This window comes from Oncorhynchus tshawytscha, linkage group LG13, assembly GCF_018296145.1.
Source record: "Oncorhynchus tshawytscha isolate Ot180627B linkage group LG13, Otsh_v2.0, whole genome shotgun sequence".
In the NCBI taxonomy this organism is placed as follows: domain Eukaryota; kingdom Metazoa; phylum Chordata; class Actinopteri; order Salmoniformes; family Salmonidae; genus Oncorhynchus; species Oncorhynchus tshawytscha.
The window spans coordinates 14,291,884-14,311,375 of NC_056441.1; the positions used below are offsets into that span (position 1 = coordinate 14,291,884).

At 42.5% G+C, this 19,492-nt stretch overlaps 1 protein-coding gene across 2 annotated transcripts in view; it reads right to left on the reverse strand.

Moving 5' to 3' along the window:
* The window catches only part of LOC112264345 (polypeptide N-acetylgalactosaminyltransferase 4), a 30,882-nt gene extending 26,450 nt beyond the window's left edge, over positions 1-4,432 (reverse strand). Inside the window, exon 1 of one of the 2 annotated variants that reach the window (XM_024440885.2) lies at positions 4,069-4,432. The gene's annotated coding sequence lies outside the window, so the exon portion shown is untranslated. Of the gene's footprint in view, positions 1-4,060 lie in introns of both variants that reach the window. The other variant, XM_024440886.2, reaches the window with a different exon arrangement.
* Positions 4,433-19,492: the final 15,060 nt, after the last annotated feature.

Here is a 19,492-nt window from a genome sequence, read left to right on the forward strand (position 1 = left end):
CATGTCACGGCAGGATCCCTCTCACTGCGTACATGTCACGGCAGGATCCCTCTCACTGCGTACATGTCACGGCAGGATCCCTCTCGTACATGCGTACATGTCACGGCAGGATCCCTCTCACTGCACATGTCACGGCAGGATCCCTCTCACATGTCACGGCAGGATACATGTCCCTCTCACTGTCACGGCAGGATCCCTCTCACTGCGTACATGTCACGGCAGGATCCCTCTCACTGCGTACATGTCACGGCAGGATCCCTCTCACTGCGTACATGTCACGGCAGGATCCCTCTCACTGCGTACATGTCACGGCAGGATCCCTCTCACTGCGTACATGTCACGGCAGGATCCCTCTCACTGTCATGTCACGGCAGGATCCCTCTCACTCACTGCGTACATGTCACGGCAGGATCCCTCTCACTGCGTACATGTCACGGCAGGATCCCTCTCACTGCGTCACTGCGTACATGTCACGGCAGGATCCCTCTCACTGTCGTACATGTCACGGCAGGATCCCTCTCACTGCGTACATGTCACGGCAGGATCCCTCTCACTGCGTACATGTCACGGCAGGATCCCTCTCACTGCGTCACATGTCACGGCAGGATCCCTCTCACTGTGTACATGTCACGGCAGGATCCCTCTCACTGCGTATCCCTCTCACTGTGTACATGTCACGGCAGGATCCCTCTCATGTCTCCCTCTCACTGTGTACATGTCACGGCAGGATCCCTCTCATGTCACGGCAGGATCCCTCTCACTGTGTACTGTGTACATGTCACGGCAGGATCCCTCTCACTGTGTACATGTCACGGCAGGATCCCTCTCACTGCGTACATGTCACGGCAGGATCCCTCTCACTGTGTACATGTCACGGCAGGATCCCTCTCACTGTATACGGTTGTCACCCTTTCACTTTTCTTAAATAAATCCTTATTTCTTCCAAAATAACTTGAAACAAGGGGCCTCCCGGGTGGCGCGGTGGTTAAGAGACTCTGGGTTCTCGCCCAGGCTCTGTCGTAACCGGCCGCGACCGGGAGGTCCGTGAGGCGACGCACAGTTGGCCTAGCGTCGTCCGGGTTAGGGAGGGTTTGGCCGGTAGGGAAATCCTTGTCTCCTGGCGCACCAGCGACTCCTGTGGCGGGCCGGGCGCAGTGTGCACCTGGCAACCTTGGTTAGCGCACGGTGTTTCCTCCGACACATTGGTGCGGCTGGCTTCCGGTTTGGATGGCGCTGTGTTAAGAAGTAGTGCGGCTTGGTTGGGTTGTGTATCGGAGGACGCATGACTTTCAACCTTCGTCTCTCCCGAGCCCGTACGGGAGTTGTAGCAATAAGACAAGATAGTAGCTACTAAACAATTGGATACCACGAAATTGGGGAGAAAAAGGGGTAAAAATTCAACAAAAAAATTAAATAAATGAAACTGAAAAACAACTTTGGTCTCCACACCTTAAGGTAACTGCAGACAACTGCTTATTGTAGCCATCAATGAGCTTGCTGCAACTTTCTACTGGCAAATAAATGCTTCAGAGTTCAAGTAACAGACACATCAACTGTTCAGAGGAGACTGCGTGAATCAGGCCTTCATGGTCAAATTTCTGAAAAGAAACCACTACTAAAGGACACCAATAAGAAGAAGAGACTTGCTTGGGCCAGGAAACACGAGCAATGGGCATTAGACCGGTGGAAATCTGATGAGTTGGACCGCAGAGTGAAGGAAAAGCAGCCAACAAGTGCTCAGCATATGTGGGAACTCCTTTAAGACGGTTGGAAAAGCATTCTTCACGAAGCTGGTTGAGAGAATGCCAGTAGTGTGCAAAGCTAAAATCAAGGCAAAGAGTTTTACTTTGAAGAATCTCAAATATACAATATATTTGGATCTATTTCACACTTTTTTGGTGTGTTATTACACACTTTCCATGTGTCATTTCATCGTGTTGATTTCTTCACTATTATTCTACAATGTAGAAAATAGTAAAAATAAAGAAATCATTGAATGAGTAAGTGTGTCCAAACTTGACTGGTACTGTATTACTGTATGGATGTATGTATGTATTTCTGGTGAGACAAGCTTTGAAATGGATAGTCGTTGGCTAAATGACTGGAAGTCTATGGGAACAGCCAGTAGCAATGCTCTCTCCCCCACTTACCCTTACCACCACCGCTGAAAACAATTCTAGGGGAAACACATTGTCACTGGAATGTATTTGGCAGGCATTCTAAAAGTAGTTACGTTAGTATGGACATGGGAGCGTTGCCAATGTCTTCCTCTGCAACCGAAGAGGAAGAAAAACACCCGACACTGACAAAGAGCTACAGTCAATCAACAACAGTCATATTAAAGTACAAACGCAGAACGGGGCTGCTTCTTTCACTGTGACATCCATCTCAGAGACCAGTCAAACACGTTGCACTGACAACACTCACTGTAACTGGGAAAATGTGTGCGAGTACATTTTATCAGTGTCGCTGAATGGTACACCGCAGATGAACAGCGGGCCAACATGAAATATGAGGGACAATATGTGAGCGTTTACTCGCGGTTAAACATTCAGAACTGAAAAACCGCAAAATATGTGCTAGTACATTCAGTATTCAACTATGATGTCATCTGTCTCACTGAATAGTGTAGTTTGGAGTTTCTCTAGCAGATGCTGATCTTGGGTCAGTTTTGCATTTCCATCACTAATGGTCAAGGTTGGAAATGGGGATGCTGACCCTTGATCTGTACCCACGGGAAATTTCCCCTGGCATTTCACTGAACGGTACACCAGAGACAAACAGCTGGCCAGCTCGAACTACAAGAGCCAACAGGCCTATACTCCCTGTAAACATTTGGCACAGAAAAAGCTCTCTCGACGACAATAACAACTCTTCAGTGATTACACTGAGCGTAAACACTGTAGTAAGTCCAACCGGCCGACCATATGAACTGGATCAGGAGGTTGATAAATAAAGTTAGGCTATAACATGTCTTCCACATACCTCCGTTACACTGTCGAAAATAGTCTAAAACCTACAGTGAAAGCTTGTCGTTCAGCTTTACTTTCTCTTTAAATGGACTTGATGCATCTTGTCTGATGTTAGCCCAAACTGTCAAATGAAAATAGCCGATGTCTCCTTGTATGTTGACAGATTCCATTTCAAAGACTTTGGGGAAAAGTTTGGCAAAGTGCTTGTTTTCCCTGATGTTTAGGTTGTGGTGTGGATGCAGCGGAGCAAGCAGAAGTGGGCGTGTCAGTAGATGGCTAAAGGTCCAGCTACATTTCTACATCTTCAGCATAAGGCCTACATTTTGTTCCAACAGAGTGCAAATAAATCATATCTAGTTCATGAAACTTGACAGGTTTTAATTATAGACAATACAGAAACATGTATCACTGTAATGCAAATATGCTGAGAATGGTGAAACTGCAGCATCTAGAGATCACCTTCAGTTTAAAGAAGATGAGGCTTACTGTGATAGTGAGCTAGAGTAACTCAACTTGGGACTGCGAAGGGTTTAAAAGCATTGCACCTTTAGAATGAACATATAACCATGTTAAATCGGAATATAAACTCTAGCTAAAAACCAATGCATGTAGTTGTTGTAACCAACTGTTTGTTACAAAATAACAGTAGTATAAAAGTTATTTGCATGGACTGACATGGGTTAGCTATTATTAAGTTCGCCTAACTCAGCTGTCAAGACAGACAACTAAATTAGCTGGTTATTAAATCTCAGATATTGAATCTTTTTGTTTAGATTACCAACTAGTTAGCTAGCTAGCTAAGGTTAGCTTGTCACTGACTGGGAGCTGGATGACCATAGTTCGAAACGTTCAGGAACAAGACATTTACATCCGAAGTAAATGTACTAAACACCCAACTAGCCACGTTTGGCAAGAACACAAAGTTCCTGTAGCAAAAGACCAAGCAATCCTAGCTAGCTACTGTAGCTAGCTAACCTACTTGATAGTTAGCTAACTCTAGCCCAGGGCGACCAGAGCTCATCTATGTATTCGTTTGCTAATCAGATTACACCTGATTAACCACGTGTACAAATGAACTTCATTCTTACTTTATTACCTAGTCCACTACATTCCGTGTTCCTGGAAGCTGCTCGGCGTTTTGTCTCCGACTCAACCTCTGGCTTGCATCTGTCTAGCTCGATCTGAGACTGCAGCTTTCACAACCACATCCTCTTCACGTTGATGATGGTCTGCCGCGCTGGCTAGCTCGGGCTGTCACTTTTCCGTTCCGGAATTTATCTTGCCAGCTCTTGTTTTCACTCGATTTCAAATGAATTCTTGAAGCTGTGTAATAAATGAGACTACATGTATGCGTACTTGTGCTGGAAATATTTCGGACCTTAAAACCTCTTGTTATTCACGAAATTCAGATGTGCTGACTGAGCAAGTGTACCTTGTTGATGACTCACTAGGAAGTTTGCAAATGTGGCGATTTGATCTGAATAAACCACGTGACCAAAGCATTGTGGAAAAATAATATTAAAGACAGCACAGAATTTTATACAATGTTCCAAAATGAACAAGGATGTTTCACTTGTAATACTTTTTCCAATATCAAAAATAATAACAAAGTAATGCATCTTATATTTTCTATGTGCTTGCAAGCGTGCATGTGTGTATGTGTATGTGTGTGTGTGTGTGTGTGTGTGTGTGTGTTTGACCTTACGTGACACTTTACCCGTTAATCCCTACCTCTTTAACCTCCATTAGATATTTTCCATCCATGGATGAGGTGTGGTTTACAGGTTAGATAGCATGCATTGTTCAATGAGTCCCCGTCTAAACTCTTAATGTGTCTTTGTCTGGGCTTATGTTTGAAAATATATTATATTATAAACAAAAGGTCCATATATGCAGAAATGTAAAAGAAAGTGGAAAAACCCCATACATTTGATTGGGAATGGAGGAGTTAACTGCATCGAACCTTTGGACCATAACAGTTTGGTCTTTGAGTTTATAACTAACTGTTGGTCAACAACCCCACCGGGTTTGTTGCCGAGGGCAGCCTAGGTGTGGCGGATATAACTGGACTTCAACCCCACCGGCTTTGTTGCCGAGGGCAGCCCAGGTCTGGCGGATATAACTGGACTTCAACCCCACCGGCTTTGTTGCCGAGGGCAGCCCAGGTCTGGCGGATATAACTGGACTTCAACCCCACCGGCTTTGTTGCCGAGGGCAGCCCAGGTCTGGCGGATATCAACAGTAAACTATAGAACACTGTGTGTATACAGACTCCATAGGCATTGCAATGCTAATAACAAAGGTATGGCACAAGAACAAGTGGAAAAGTGTTTACATGTTTACTGATTTATTTTATGCAGAGCTCTCAGTCAGTTTAAGTTTAAGTTTATTTGTCAAATAAATACATTGGAAATCTGACTCACAGTAAAAGAAGAGGAATTATAATATGAATTTGACTTGAGAACATTTGTGACCACATCCCAGTTCACATCTATAGCTATTGAGGAAGAGCGAAAAACTGAAATCACTGAAATCCTAAACACTGAAAATATGGAAGGAAGTACATTCCGATAGATAAAATTCATGATATGTCAGCCGGCTATTAGCAAAAGGGTTTTGTGTGAAACATTTAAGTGCAGTCTCAGTTCACAGTGTCAAGAGAATGTTTCTTATGTTGGATCAATACCAACACATGGTTTATGGTTTCATAAGTTAAAACAGGTTTTAGGTTCCAATCTGAAATGACAGGCTGTGGAATAAGTTATGGGCTAAAGTTATTAGTTCAGTGCAGGGACTAGCACTGATAAAATAAGAAATGTGATACTGGAATTTTGCAATTATGTGACGCAAATTCTGAAGATATTCAATGAAGCCAGTTATGATTTTTGTAAATAACTCCCAAGTTAAATAAATCACAAAACAGAGAATCGTGTGTCACAGTGTAATAACATAATTATAATTCCAATAATAGATAACAGGTGTGGACCATACTCTCCCTATTTGAAACAAATGACAGCTACATATTGCCAAAGAAAATTATTAATTAACCGGTTAACATCTGGGCCTGTCTGCATATGCTATGCACAGTTGCACACAATTTTCCCCTCCCTCTCAGCATATTTGACTTTATAGGGATTGGTTTGTTGTCTTTTCCTCTAGGGGTCCTGTTCGTACCGGACCAGTCCCGGATGGTATAGCAGTGTGCCAGGCTGCCAACCAACATGACACCTGTGGCTATTGGTAGCCTGCCAGGGAACTTTTCTTTCCCCTCCCTTCTCTTTTTCTTTCACTCTTTCTCTTTCTACCCTTCCCTCTCTTTCTCCTTCTCTTTTTCCCATTGAAAACATTTGACACTTCTTTCTCTCCCAGGAACACCCAGCTATTGATTGCGCAACCAGGCCATTTTGTTGATCCCTGCCTACAGACAGAAACTAAAACAAGAAGCTCCCACGCTGAGGTCTGTCCAACGCTGGTCCGACCAAGCTGACTCCACACTCCAAGACTGCTTCCATCACGTGGACTGGGAGATGTTTCAGACATTGCGCCAGACAACAACATTGACGAATACGCTGATACGGTGTGCGAGTTCATTAGAACGTGCGTTGAAGATGTCGTTCCCATAGCAACGATTAAAACATTCCCTAACCAGAAACCGTGGATTGATGGCAGCATTCGTGTGAAACTGAAGGCACGAACCACTGCTTTTAATCAGGGCAAGGTGTCTGGTAACATGACTGAATACAAACAGTGCAGCTATTCCTCCGCAAGGCTATCAAACAAGCTAAGCGCCAGTACAGAGACAAAGTAGAATCTCAATTCAACGGCTCAGACAAGAGGTATGTGGCAGGGTCTACAGTCAATCACGGACTACAGGAAGAAACCCAGCCCAGTCACGGACCAGGATGTCTTGCTCCCAGGCAGACTAAATAACTTTTTTGCCCGCTTTGAGGACAATACAGTGCCACTGACACGGCCTGCAACGGAAACATGCGGTCTCTCCTTCACTGCAGCCGAAGTGAGTAAGACATTTAAACGTGTTAACCCGCAAAGGCTGCAGGCCCAGACGGCATCCCCAGCCGCGCCCTCAGAGCATGCGCAGACCAGCTGGCCGGTGTGTTTACGGACATATTCAATCAATCCCTATACCAGTCTGCTGTTCCCACATGCTTCAAGAGGGCCACCATTGTTCCTGTTCCCAAGAAAGCTAAGGTAACTGAGCTAAACGACTACCGCCCGTAGCACTCACATCCGTCATCATGAAGTGCTTTGAGAGACTAGTCAAGGACCATATCACCTCCACCCTACCTGACACCCTTGACCCACTCCAATTTGCTTACCGCCCAAATAGGTCCACAGACGATGCAATCTCAACCACACTGCACACTGCCCTAACCCATCTGGACAAGAGGAATACCTATGTGAGAATGCTGTTCATCGACTACAGCTCGGCATTCAACACCATAGTACCCTCCAAGCTCGTCATCAAGCTCGAGACCCTGGGTCTCGACCCCGCCCTGTGCAACTGGGTACTGGACTTCCTGACGGGCCGCCCCCAGGTGGTGAGGGTAGGCAACAACATCTCCTCCCCGCTGATCCTCAACACTGGGGCCCCACAAGGGTGCGTTGAGCCCTCTCCTGTACTCCCTGTTCACCCACGACTGCGTGGCCATGCACGCTCCAACTCAATCATCAAGTTTGCGGACGACACAACAGTGGTAGGCTTGATTACCAACAACGACGAGACGGCCTACAGGGAGGAGGTGAGGGCCCTCGGAGTGTGGTGTCAGGAAAATAACCTCACACTCAACGTCAACAAAACTAAGGAGATGATTGTGGACTTCAGGAAACAGCAGAGGGAACACCCCCCATCCACATCGATGGAACAGTAGTGGAGAGGGTAGCAAGTTTTAAGTTCCTCGGCATACACATCACAGACAAACTGAATTGGTCCACTCACACAGACAGCATCGTGAGGAAGGCGCAGCAGCGCCTCTTCAACCTCAGGAGGCTGAAGAAATTCGGCTTGTCACCAAAAGCACTCACAAACTTCTACAGATGCACAATCGAGAGCATCCTGGCGGGCTGTATCACCGCCTGGTATGGCAACTGCACCGCCCTCAACCGTAAGGCTCTCCAGAGGGTAGTGAGGTCTGCACAACGCATCACCGGGGGCAAACTACCTGCCCTCCAGGACACCTACACCACCCGATGCTACAGGAAGGCCATAAAGATCATCAAGGACATCAACCACCCGAGCCACTGCCTGTTCACCCCGCTGTCATCCAGAAGGCGAGGTCAGTACAGGTGCATCAAAGCTGGGACCGAGAGACTGAAAACAGCTTCTATCTCAAGGCCATCAGACTGTTAAACAGCCACCACTAACATTGAGTGGCTACTGCCAACACACTGTCAATGACACTGACTCTACTCCAGCCACTTTAATCATGGGAATTGATGGGAAATGATGTAAATATATCACTAGCCACTTTAAACAATGCTACCTTATATAATGTTACTTACCCTACATTGTTCATCTCATATGCATACGTTGATACTGTACTCTATATCATCGACTGCATCCTTATGTAATACATGTATCACTAGCCACTTTAACTATGCCACTTGGTTTACATACTTATCTCATATGTATATACTGTACTCGATATCATCTACTGTATCTTGCCTATGCTGCTCTGTACCATCTCTGCTAACCATGTATGTGACATGTATATGTCTCAGTGTTGGCTGGTGGGCGGAGACATAGGAGGACGGGCTCGTTGTAATGGCTGGAATGAATGGAACCGTATCGAACACATCATTTCCAGTGTTTGAAGTGTTTGATACCTTTCCATTAATTCTATGCCAGCTATTACCATAAGCCCTTCCTCCGATATCTCTGCCCACCATCCACCACTGGTATGTAGAGCATTGTTCAAGGATATGCCATTTATGTAAAGGAGAGAGAACTGAATTGGCAGAAAACTGAAAGTAAAGCCCAAAACCATGGAGTGTCACTGTTGCATTTCAACAACATCAAGGGCTGCAGGTAGCCTAGCAGTTAGAGCATTGGGCCAGTGTCCGAAAGGTCACTGGTTACATTACCCGAGCTGACAAGGTTACCTTTGAAGATCTTCTTCTGTTTGCAATCCCAAGGGTCCCAGCTACAACATGAATTGTCGTTTTGTTCGATAAAATCCTTCTTTATATCTCAAAAAGTTTGTTTAGTTGGCAGCATTGATTTCAGTAATCCACTCGTTCAACATGCAGACAAAGGAGTCCAAAAAGCTACCGGTAAACTTTGTCCAAACAAGTCAAAGGACATTTCTATCTAATCCTCAGGTAGTCTAAAATGTAAATAAACTATAATATTTCACACGGAAAGTACTATGTTCAATAGGAAAGGAAAATTCGTAAGTGCGTCCCGAAAGATTGATTTGGTTCAGGTGCTCTCCTAGCAAAAACTCAAAATACTTCTTAGTTTTTCAAAAAAGAAGCCTGAAACCTTGAATAAAGACTGTTGACATCTAGTGGAAGCCATAGGAATTGCAATTTGGGTGACGGACATATATATATATAAGCAATAGGTTTTGATAATAAGAGCCTGTGAGCTGAAAAAAATAATCCTTCTGGTCTGATTTTCTTCGGATCTTCGCCTGCCATATCAATTCTGTTATAGTCTCAGACATTATTTTAACAGTTTTAGAAACCTCAGAGTGTTTTCCATCCAATAATACCAATTACATGCATATCCTGGCTTCTGGGCCTGAGTAACAGGCAGTTTACTTTGGGCACGTCAGTCAGGCAGAAATTCAGGAAACTGCCCTAAAGAACTTGTCCCGGTTGGTGTTTTTAAATCACTGATGAAGGATTTTGAGGCTGATTCCCTGACCTGTCAATGTTTATAAATAGCTGTTTTATGATTTTGTTATACTCTTATGAATTCTATGGTTTTTACTAGATTACTTGTAGTTTTTCATGTTGTCTGTCTGTATTTGTGTAATGACTTGGTGCTGCCTATCTTGGCCAGGACGCTCTTGAAAAATATATTTCAAAAATATATTTCAAATCTCAAAGAGCCTGGTTAAATAAAGGTTAAATAAAAATGTAAAAATAAAATAAATGTGATATAGCGAAGCACCTGAGTGAGCTGGCTGCGAAATTACACTGGTACTTTCCCGAAACGGACAACACAAACAACTGGATTCGTTATCCCTTTCATTCCCTGCCTCCAGTCCACTTACCGATATCTAAACTAGAGAGCCTCATCGAAATTGCAACAAGCGGTTCTGTGAAAATTGAATTCAATCAGAAGCCACTGCCAGATCTCTGGATAGAGCTGCGCCCAGAGATTCTTGCCTTGGCAAATCAAGCTGATGCCCTTTGCAACCACGTACCTATGTGAGAGTGGATTCTCGGCCCTCACTAGCATGAAAACTAAATACAGGCACAGACTGTGTGTGGGAAATGATTTATGACTGATACTCTCTCCATTACAACACAACATTGCAGAGTTATGGGCGTTATTCAAGTTATGAGTTATGAGTTATTCAACATTTTTTGATGAACAAATGAGGTTAGCTAAATAAAGCTAAACAAATTATTGATTATTATTATATTATTATTTGTGCCCTGGTCCTATGAGAGCTCTTTGTCACTTCCCACGAGCTGGGTTGTGACAAAAACTCACACTCATTCTTATGTTTAATAGTGTGTGTGTGGCAGGCTTACAATGATGGCAAAAAACATCATTTGAGAGTGGTGCTACAGGGGGTACGCAGCTGGAGGTTGAATGTTTGAAGTTGTATGGGACTATAAAAAGTTTGGGAATCGCTGCTCTAAGTGATACTGTGTGAGAGAGAATGGCTTCATCCTAAATAGCCCACTCAGCACCCTTTCTGCTCGACTCTATTTCATTCCAGCCACAGGGCCCACTGGGAGCCTCTGTAAAACAAGCCTCCTCCATGACACACATACACACACACACACACACCACTCCATGTCCTTATAGAGTACCACACACACATACTCTCCAAAATCTCCCTCCCTTCTGCTGCATCAAACTCCCCAAGGCTCTCCTCCCGTTGTCCCGGCAACACATCGGTCTGTGAGAGGCAACAGTGTGGGAGCTGTTTGTGTCGCTCACGAGACAAAAAGGGGGTAGGAGGAGAGAGGAAGGTGTGAAGCTTGTTGTGGGTACGCTGCTAAAGCAGATTGTGCCTCATAGAAAGTTCTAAGTAAGAATCCAATGGAAAAAAGGTAGGCAGGCTTACTTCTTTAGAGGTGGGATCTGGTAGGATCTATGCAGATATGTGAGAGCTAGTTGTATTGCTGCACACAACTGGCTCTTTCTCATTTGAATTTGACAGATTCTGCTGGCGGACTTGAGAGCTCTTGAAGTGGTATTTGTTTGACTATTTATGGATCTTAGACCTGAAAGAACTGGCACACATAAGGTAAAGAGGCATTAGTGCATTTTGGTTAAACTACACTCCTATCATATCACAGTGAGGTCTCATCACAAAGGATATCCAATTGGGAATTGCACAGATGCTGCAGATAAAAATGTTTCATTTATTGTCCATTAGTAAGACACGGCTCGAAAAAGAATTACATAATGATGGTACTGTAGGCATACACGTGTTTGGTCATCCTTCAAAATGATTCTGAATACAAATTGAGATATATAGAGAACTATTATTCTGTTTGCTTGTTGTAGATCTGTACGCATGAAGGCGTTGGTGAGGCAGTAGGATAGGCTTATTCACTAACTGTATTTATGGAATGCCGTTTCTCTTTTACAGCTACAGCTCCTGTAGAAACAGAAACGCTTCTGAGGGAATTATGGAGGTTGGAAGGATCAAGCCAATCAGATATAACTCACACGCAATTCGTGCAAATATGTACAAAAAGTATCACATTGGTGGCAGCGTTGGGATAACATCCAGCTCACGTCTAGTTACGTGATTTAGTGGTGGGAAGCAGTCTGTTTTTCAACATTGTGTTGGGTGTAATTACATGGAGATATCTAGTGAACAATGGATACGCAACACTGGGCATGATGGATAGAACTAGTCACTACAGGTGTGATCAAGCCTTACATCCAAGTTGCCTGAAGCTGAATGGAAACTGCTATGCCCTGACTAGTTATTCAGAAGACAAGCCTCTGTCTAATTGACATAAGCTAGCTTATCAGTGTGGACCCAAAACAAACATTCTACACATTGACAAACAATCTGTTTAAAGTGTTATTACAACCATGGTGTTCTGTTGTTACTGAAGCTTATACATCTAATGATCTGACAATGATCCACATCACATGGATAGACACATAATGTGTGTTGTGCAGCAAAACACAACTATCCTTTTTCTTTAGGATGCAAACCAGTCATACGAATCACTGTTGATCCATCCTGTTCTGATCTAATGAGATGGAGGGAGGATTTTCTACGGCCTAGAATCAAGGCCTTTCTTGTTCTGATCTAATGAGATGGAGGGAGGATTTTCTACGGCCTAGAATCAAGGCCTTTCCTGTTCTGATCTAATGAGATGGAGGGAGGATTTTCTACGGCCTAGAATCAAGGCCTTTCCTGTTCTGATCTAATGAGATGGAGGGAGGATTTTCTACGGCCTAGAATCAAGGCCTTTCCTGTTCTGATCTAATGAGATGGAGGGAGGATTTTCTACGGCCTAGAATCAAGGCCTTTCCTGTTCTGATCTAATGAGCTGGAGGGAGGATTTTCTACGGCCTAGAATCAAGGCCTTTCCTGTTCTGATCTAATGAGATGGAGGGAGGATTTTCTACGGCCTAGAATCAAGGCCTTTCCTGTTCCGATCTAATTTTTATTTGTATTTTTTTTTCACCTTTATTTCTTTTTGATACTGTCGCAAAACTAACTAAAAAGCAGCATTCCCCAAGAGAGGATGACTCACTTTAGCAGTGATAAATTCATGGACTTCTTTGAGGAAAAGATTATGATTATTAGAAAGCAAATTACGGACTCCTCTTTAAATCTGCGTATTCCTTCAAAGCTCAGTTGTCCTGAGTCTGCACAACTTTGCCAGGACCTAGGATCAAGAGAGACGCTCAAGTGTTTTAGTACTATATCTCTTGACACAATGATGAAAATAATCATTGCCTCTAAACCTTCAAGCTGCATACTGGACCCTATTCCAACTAAACTACTGAAAGAGCTGCTTCCTGTGCTTGGCCCTCCTATGTTGAACATAATAAACGGCTCTCTATCCACCGGATGTGTACCAAACTCACTAAAAGTGGCAGTAATAAAGCCTCTCTTGAAAAAGCCAAACCTTGACCCAGAAAATATAAAAAACTATCGGCCTATATCGAATCTTCCATTCCTCTCAAAAATTTTAGAAAAGGCTGTTGCGCAACAACTCACTGCCTTCCTGAAGACAAACAATGTATACGAAATGCTTCAGTCTGGTTTTAGACCCCATCATAGCACTGAGACGGCACTTGTGAAGGTGGTAAATGACATTTCAATGGCATCGGACCGAGGCTCTGCATCTGTCCTCGTGCTCCTAGACCTTAGTGCTGCTTTTGATACCATCGATCACCACATTCTTTTGGAGAGATTGGAAACCCAAATTGGTCTACACGGACAAGTTCTGGCCTGGTTTAGATCTTATCTGTCGGAAAGATATCAGTTTGTCTCTGTGAATGGTTTGTCCTCTGACAAATCAACTGTAAATTTCGGTGTTCCTCAAGGTTCCGTTTTAGGACCACTATTGTTTTCACTATATATTTTACCTCTTGGGGATGTTATTCGAAAACATAATGTTAACTTTCACTGCTATGCGGATGACACACAGCTGTACATTTCAATGAAACATGGTGAAGCCCCAAAATTGCCCTTGCTAGAAGAATGTGTTTCAGACATAAGGAAGTGGATGGCTGCAAACGTTCTACTTTTAAACTCGGACAAAACAGAGATGCTTGTTCTAGGTCCCAAGAAACAAAGAGATCTTCTGTTGAATCTGACAATTAATCTTAATGGTTGTACAGTCGTCTCAAATAAAACTGTGAAGGACCTCGGTGTTACTCTGGACCCTGATCTCTCTTTTGAAGAACATATCAAGACCATTTCAAGGACAGCTTTTTTCCATCTATGTAACATTGCAAAAATCTGAAACTTTCTGTCCAAAAATGATGCAGAAAAATTAATCCATGCTTTTGTCACTTCTAGGTTAGACTACTGCAATGCTCTACTTTCCGGCTACCCGGATAAAGCACTAAATAAACTTCAGTTAGTGCTAAATACGGCTGCTAGAATCCTGACTAGAACCAAAAAATTTGATCATATTACTCCAGTGCTAGCCTCTCTACACTGGCTTCCTGTCAAAGCAAGGGCTGATTTCAAGGTTTTACTGCTAACCTACAAAGCATTACATGGGCTTGCTCCTACCTATCTCTCTGATTTGTTCCTGCCGTACATACCTACACGTACGCTACGGTCACAAGACGCAGGCCTCCTAATTGTCCCTAGAATTTCTAAGCAAACAGCTGGAGGCAGGGCTTTCTCCTATAGAGCTCCATTTTTATGGAACGGTCTGCCTACCCATGTCAGAGACGCAGACTTGGTCTCAACCTTTAAGTCTTTACTGAAGACTCATCTCTTCAGTGGGTCATATGATTGAGTGTAGTCTGGCCCAGGAGTGGGAGGGTGAACGGAAAGGCTCTGGAGCAACGAACCGCCCTTGCTGTCTCTGCCTGACCAGTTCCCCTCTTTCCACTGGGATTCTCTGCCTCTAACCCTATTACAGGGGCTGAGTCACTGGCTTACTGGGGCTCTCTCATGCCGTCCCTGGATGGGGTGCGTCACCTGAGTGGGTTGATTCACTGATGTGGTCATCCTGTCTGGGTTGCCCCCCCTTGGGTTGTGCCGTGGTGGAGGTCTTTGTGGGCTATACTCAGCCTTGTCTCAGGATGGTAAGTTGGTGGTTGAAGATATCCCTCTAGTGGTGTGGGGGCTGTGCTTTGGCAAAGTGGGTGGGGTTATATCCTTCCTGTTTGGCCCTGTCCAGGGGTGTCCTCAGATGGGGCCACAGTGTCTCCTGACCCCTCCTGTCTCAGCCTCCAGTATTTATGCTGCAGTAGTTTGTGTCGGGGGGCTAGGGTCAGTTTGTTATATCTGGAGTACTTCTCCTGTCCTATTCGGTGTCCTGTGTGAATCTAAGTGTGCGTTCTCTAATTCTCTCCTTCTCTCTTTCTCTCTCTCGGACTACCTGACATGATGACTCCTTGCTGTCCCCAGTCCACCTGGCCGTGCTGCTGCTCCAGTTTCAACTGTTCTGCCTTATTATTATTCGACCATGCATTTATGAACATTTGAACATCTTGGCCATGTTCTGTTATAATCTCCACCCGGCACAGCCAGAAAAGGACTGGCCATCCCACATATGCTCTCTCTAATTCTCTCTTTCTTTCTCTCTCTCGGAGGACCTGAGCCCTAGGACCATGCCCCAGGAATACCTGACATGATGACTCCTTGCTGTCCCCAGTCCACCTGACTGTGCTGCTGCTCCAGTTTCAACTGTTCTGCCTTATTATTATTTGACCATGCTGGTCATTTATGAACATTTGAACATCTTGACCATGTTCTGTTATAATCTCCACCCGGCACAGCCAGAAGAGGACTGGCCACCCCACATAGCCTGGTTCCTCTCTAGGTTTCTTCCTAGGTTTTGGCCTTTCTAGGGAGTTTTTCCTAGCCACCGTGCTTCTACACCTGCATTGCTTGCTGTTTGGGGTTTTAGGCTGGGTTTCTGTACAGCACTTTGAGATATCAGCTGATGTACGAAGGGCTATATAAATAAATTTGATTTGATTTGATTTGATTTGATTTGATTTAACCAGGTAGGCAAGTTGAGAACAAGTTCTCATTTACAATTGCGACCTGGCCAAGATAAAGCAAAGCAGTTCGACACATACAACAACACAGAGTTACACATGGAGTAAAACAAACATACAGTCAATAATACAGTAGAAACAAGTCTATATACGATGTGAGCAAATGAGGTGAGATAAGGGAGGTAAAGGCAAAAAAAAGGCCATGGTGGCAAAGTAAATAGGAGAGTCGGCAGGGTAGCCTAGTGGTTAGAGCGTTGGACGAGGAACCGGAAGGTTGCAAGTTCAAATCCCCGAGTTGACAAATCTGTTGTTCTGTCGTTTGGCCTTTCCTGTTCTGATCTAATGAGATGGATGGAGGATTTTCTATGGCCTAGAATCTAGGCCTTTCCCAGTCATGAAGGATGAAGCTCTTGGTTCTCATTGGCAAAGTATGAACTCAAGTTAGGTTTTATATGTCAGACTCTCCTATACCATTTTGCCCAACATGTTATACCCCAGAGGTTGTAAACAAACCCTTCTTTAAGGTGATAGAACTTGTATCGTTATTACAGGGCTTCAGACTGAACATTTCTCACTGGAAATTGCTGCTAACATTGAACATAGCTTAGGGTTGGGGTATTTTATTCATGTCAGACTCTCCTATGCCACCATTCCTAACATCTTATAGGTTGTAAATAAACCATTTTTTAAGCTGAAAGAACTTGTATTATTATTATAGGGCTGTGAAACCCATAGCCAAATGGCTTCAGACTGAGCATTTCTCACCAGTTATTTACAGAGAGCAATTTCCATTTTATAACAGGTACTGTAGCCTTATTTACAGTAGTGTGTTGATTAATTATTGCTTTCTTCAGTGTGGAAATACAGAATGTGTAAAGAAGTCTAATTATACCAAACGCTAAATCAAGCAGAGGTGTACAACCATTTGAATCTTTACTGAAACTTGCAAACTACAAACATTTAACCAGTTAAAGATAATGAATACATATTTCATAAAATATTTAAAAAATCATACAAAAGTCAAGATTTGTTGTAACGGATCCCTCTGGAACTTTCATTATGCATACCTGGACCCCTATTCCCTGTGATTAGTAATTGTATACGTGTGTCCTTGGTGTACCATTGTCCTGTCGATTGTTACAATGTCCGTTGGTGAGTGTGAGTCCCAGATGCAGACAAGGGAGGTAGATGGTTTGAGTCTTTGATATTTATTAATAATCCAAAAGGGGTAGGCAAGAGAATGGTCGTGGACAGGCAAAAGGTCAAAACCAGTTCAGAGTCCAGGAGGTACAGAGTGGCAGGCAGGCTTAAGGGCAGGGCAGGTAGAATGGTCAGGCAGGTGGGTACGGAGTCAGTAAACAGGCAAGGGTCAAAACCGAGAGGACTAGCAAAAGAGAATAGAAAAGGCAGGCGCACGGGAAAAAACAAGCTGGTTGACTTGAAACATACAAGACGAACTGGCACAGACACACAGAAAACACAGGTTTAAATACCCAGGGGATAATGGGGAAGAGGGGTGACACCTGGAGGGGGTGGAGACAAGCACAAGGACAGGTGAAACAGATCAGGGTGTGACAAACTGTGCTGTGTGTTTTGGGCTTTTGTGCCCTTGTGGATTTCACAGATGATTATGGGTCTCATCCCGTGTGTTTATCATTATGCGTGTGTGTTATTTATTCAAGGTACTCCTCGCTCTTTTGTTTGGGTTTCAACCCTGTGTTTTGTTACACGTTGGTTTGGTCTTCGTCCCCGTGCCATGACACGGCACGCCGTAATTTGGGGTATGATTTTTAAAAACTATTACGCATTCCTGCGCCTGTCTTTCCAATCATGTATGCCAACGTGACAGTTGGCTATAACATGAGTACAAACAAAGTGAGTGTGTGTATATGTGTGTAAGTGTTTGTGTGCGTGTGTGTTATGGTGTGTATTCAAATTTCCCATCAAATACCTTCATCGATACCACAAAAAAATGCATTTTGAAAGAAATTGTGTAATGTACACGAAAAAGTGGAGCCATGTATTAAATGCATTTAGAAGAAAATGAAGAATATTCTATCTGAAATATAAACGTATAGTAGTAGACTAGAGGAATATTCTATCTGAAATATAAACGTATAGTAGTAGACTAGAGGAATATTCTATCTGAAATATAAACATATAGTACTAGACTAGAGGAATATTCTATCTGAAATATAAACATATAGTACTAGACTAGAGGAATATTCTATCTGAAATATAAACGTATAGTAGTAGACTAGAGGAATATTCTATCTGAAATATAAACGTATAGTAGTAGACTAGAGGAATATTCTATCTGAAATATAAACCTAGACTAGAGGAATATTCTATCTGAAATATAAACGTATAGTACTAGACTAGAGGAATATTCTATCTGAAATATAAACGTATAGTACTAGACTAGAGGAATATTCTATCTGAAATATAAACGTATAGTACTAGACTAGAGGAATATTCTATCTGAAATATAAACGTGTACTAGACTAGAGGAATATTCTATCTGAAATATTAACATATAGTAGTAGACTAGAGGAATATTCTATCTGAAATATAAACGTATAGTACTAGACTAGAGGAATATTCTATCTGAAATATAAACGTATAGTACCTGAAATGTAGTAGACTAGAGGAATATTCTATCTGAAATATAAACGTATAGTAGTAGACTAGAGGAATATTCTATCTGAAATATAAACGTATAGTACTAGACTAGAGGAATATTCTATCTGAAATATAAACATATAGTACTAGACTAGAGGAATATTCTATCTGAAATATAAACGTATAGTACTAGACTAGAGGAATATTCTATCTGAAATATAAACATATAGTACTAGACTAGAGGAATATTCTATCTGAAATATAAACGTATAGTAGTAGACTAGAGGAATATTCTATCTGAAATATAAACGTATAGTACTAGACTAGAGGAATATTCTATCTGAAATATAAACATATAGTACTAGACTAGAGGAATATTCTATCTGAAATATAAACGTATAGTAGTAGACTAGAGGAATATTCTATCTGAAATATTAACATATAGTAGTAGACTAGAGGAATATTCTATCTGAAATATTAACATATAGTACTAGACTAGAGGAATATTCTATCTGAAATATAAACGTATAGTACTAGACTAGAGGAATATTCTATCTGAAATATTAACATATAGTAGTAGACTAGAGGAATATTCTATCTGAAATATAAACGTATAGTACTAGACTAGAGGAATATTCTATCTGAAATATAAAGACGTATTCTAGTACAGACTAGAGGAATATTCTATCTGAAATATAAACGTATAGCTATATTCTGATCTGAAATATAAAGTAGTAGACTAGTATATCTGTATAAACGTATAGTACTAGACTAGAGAATATTCTATCTGAAATATAAACGTATAGTACTAGACTAGAGGAATATTCTATCTGAAATATAAACGTATAGTAGTAGACTAGAGGAATATTCTATCTGAAATATAAACGTATAGTAGTAGACTAGAGGAATATTCTATCTGAAATATAAACGTATAGTACTAGACTAGAGGAATATTCTATCTGAAATATAAACGTATAGTACTAGACTAGAGGAATATTCTATCTGAAATATAAACGTAGTACAAACT